Raw genomic sequence first — 3542 nt, 5'->3', positions numbered from 1 at the left:
AAAAAAAAAAAAAAAAAAAAAAAAAAAAAAAAAAAAAAAAAAAAAAAAAAAAAAAAAAAAAAAAAGGAAAACAAAATACATGCCATCTTAAATTTTATTTTAAAATCAGTTGTTATTCAAATTTAGATTTCTGTGTGGAAACTCTATCTAGTTAAAACTATTGGTAAGAAGTTCTAGAGCTGCATCGTCCAGCACAGTAGCCCTTTGCCAAATGTGGCTGGTGAGGATTTGAAATGTGGCTAGTTCAAATCAAGACAGGCTGTAAGTGCATAATGCTGAATGCCAAAGGCTGAATAAGAAAAACAGAACAGTGTGTGTGTGTGTGTGTGTGTGTGTGTGTGTGTGTGTGTAATTTTTTTTTTTTGGACAGGGTCTCACTTTGTCACCCAATCAGGAGAGAACTCGTGCAATCTTGGCTCACTGCGACCTCTGCTTCCTAGGCTCAAGTGATCCTCCCATCTCAGCCTCCTGAGTAGCTGGAACTACAGGCGTGTATCACCATGCCTGGCTAATTTTTTAGTTTTTGTAGAGAAGGTGTTTCTCCATGTTGCCCAGGCTGGTCCTGAACTCTTGGCCTCAAGGAATCCACCCACCTCATCCTCCCAAAGTGGAATTATAGGTGTTAGCTGCATATGAATTGCATGTTGAAATGATAACATTATGGATATACTGTGTCAATTAAAATCTATTACTAAAATTAAGTTCACCTGTTTCTTTATTTTTTGAAACAGGGTCTTGTTCTGTCAACCAGCCTGGAGTGCAGTTGTGGGATCATGGTTCACTGCAGCCTCAATCTCCTGGGCTCAAGCGATCCTCCCATCTCAGCTTCCTGAGTAGCTGAGACTACAGACGCTTGCCACCATGCCCGGATAACCTTTTTATTTTTTTGTAGAGACACCCATGTTGCCCAGGCTGGTCTTAAACTCCTGGGCTCAAGTGATCCTCCTGTTTTGGCCCCACTAAGTGCTGGGATTATAGGCGTGAGCCATAATGCCTGGCTTCTTTTTACTTTTTCTAACATGATGACTAGAGAATTTACATTTACATATGTGGTTAATATCATATTTCTATTGAATAATTCTGAATAGAAACATTCTTGTAGCTGTCATTTTATCATTTGGCAAGAAACATTTCTATTGTACACAGAGAAATATTCGAAGCTTTCTTAAAGAGTTCAAGCATGTCTTCCTTCCCCTTCATAACTTCTTCTGATTAAAAAGAAACAAAAAGATGAACTGATAGGAAAGAAGAACACATATACATCAAGTGAAAAAAAAAACAGCATGCATAACAACGCTTGTGATCATGCCAATGGTATTAATACATATACAAAATGCATATTTGTTTGTACATGTGTATATATTTATATGTACTTCCTAATATATGCATAGAATGTTTTTGGAAAAATACAAAAGGTTGGGTGGGCAGAGTTATGGCAGAAATCTACCATCTATTGTATACCTGTGTACTTAAAATTTTTTGAACCATTACCTATTGAAAAATATACAGCAAATATAAAAATGTATTTCTCAAATGTGTTTGACAATTTTGTGAATTAATAAATTTTTTCTTTTTTTTTGAGACAGGGTCTCACTCTGTCACTTGCTGGAGTGCAGTGGCTCACGGCAGCCTCAACCTCCCAGGCGCAAGCAGTCCTCCTGCCTTAGCCTCCTAAGCAGCTGGGACTATGGATGCATGCCAGCACACCAAGCTAATTTTTAAATTTTTTGTAGAGATGAGGTCTCGCTATGTTACCCAGGCCAGTCTCGGACTCCTGGGCTCAAGCAATCCTCCTGCCTTGGGCTCCTGAAATGCTGGGGTGACAGGGATTAACATTTTTGAATTAACTTTTGTTTTGGCAGATTCCAAACTAAAGACAACATGTTCTGACATCAAGAAGTGCCCAGGCCTTCCCCTACAGGAAATAATTCTGTGGAAACTATGTTCAAAGAAAATACAAGCCTAAAAGATTACAGGCTTCCGCTGGGTGTGGTAGCTCACAACCTGTAATCCCAGCACTTTGGGAGGCTGCGGTGAGTGGATCACCTGAGGTCAGGAGCTCGAGACCAGCCTGGCCAAAATGGTGAAACCCCAACTCTACTAAAAATACAAAAATTAGCCAGGCGTGCTAGCGGGTGCCTGTAATCCCTCCTATGTGGGAGGCTGAGACAGGGAGAATTACTTGAACCTGGGAGGCAGAGGTTGCAGTGAGTCATGATCATGTCACTGCACTTCAGCCTGGGTAACAGATCAAGACTCTGTCTCAAAAAAAAAAAAAGATTACAGGTTTCAACAGACTACTCTTCACTCTACCAGTTCAAGAATTGAATCCTGTGGAAAAAGAAAGTATAGTGATATTGGGACATGGAACACACATAAATAGAAAAACCTCTGTAGGAAAAAATATATATAAAGTACAAAATACTGAGGCCATTAGTTCAGGAATTAACTTTAAACAGCATTGACTTGAGCTCCTTCCAGATACAGAACATGGAAAGCAGTAAGAGCAGGTTGAGTGTGCACAAGACATGCTGGCTGATGAAATACATAGTTGAATTGTAACTTGGGACACAGTTAAACAGTCCTCTTCCTCACAGTTTTGATTCTGGTCTCCACCACCTCTCATCTGCATATTTTATGAGTCTCTGTACCTGCTTCTTTATCTTAGGTGTTATCCACATCTGATCCATTCTCCACCGCGTCATCAGGGTGATTTTATAAAATGAAAACCTATCCTATTCTTAAAGCTGTTCAGCTATGCCATTGGTAAGGTCTGCTGTCACTAACTTGGCTGTCTGTTTTCAGGTCCCTGCCTACCTTTCCAGCCTCGGTTTCTATTACTTCCAAGTCCTGCACCAGGTTGTAGCCTGAGCTCATAGCACTGGGACATGTTGACTTCCTTTCTTATAAGGTTCTTCTCAACCCACACCTGTACTGCTACCTTCTACCTATTATGGTATAGTCGCCTTTCATGGCCAGCCTTGCCCTAATGCCTTTATTTATTCCAGGAATATCTATTAACATCAGTACATATTTGTCTCTTACCTCCCCTACCAGACTCTGAGTTTATTTGAATATCATTGTATATCAAGAGCCAAGAAAAGTGCCTGACACACAGTAGGTATTCACTAAATTTTGTTAAATTCTGGTCAGTGAGTAAATGGGTTAATGAAATAAATGTGATTTTGGTACATGCTTAAGAACACAGGCTTTGCAATACATCAAACAAACAAATATCTACTTGTTTGAATGCAGTGAAACATAAAGGCAGTTTTTACTAATGTCAATGTGTCTTATTGACTATATAGCTCAAGGGGTGATTATGTATCTAAGGCTAAGTTGCTTTAAAAATCAGTAAAATCGGGCCGGGCGCGGTGGCTCAAGCCTGTAATCCCAGCACTTTGGGAGGCCGAGGCAGGTGGATCACGAGGTCAAGAGATGGAGACCATTCTGGTCAACATGGTGAAACCCCGTCTCTACTAAAAAACTACAAAAAATTAGCTGGGCATGGTGGCGCGTGCCTGTAATCCCAGCTACTCAGG

General features: G+C 40.2%; 1 protein-coding gene across 7 annotated transcripts in view; it reads right to left on the bottom strand.

Moving 5' to 3' along the window:
* Positions 1–3542, bottom strand: part of BICD1 (BICD cargo adaptor 1) — a 288717-nt gene that overhangs the window by 40312 nt on the left and 244863 nt on the right. The gene's annotated exons all lie outside the window — the stretch shown is intronic.

Source organism: Cebus imitator, unplaced genomic scaffold (genome assembly GCF_001604975.1).
Source record: "Cebus imitator isolate Cc_AM_T3 unplaced genomic scaffold, Cebus_imitator-1.0 Scaffold385, whole genome shotgun sequence".
NCBI lineage: Eukaryota > Metazoa > Chordata > Mammalia > Primates > Cebidae > Cebus > Cebus imitator.
Note: the sequence above shows the minus strand (reverse complement) of the source record. Positions and strands in the feature narration are given on the sequence as shown.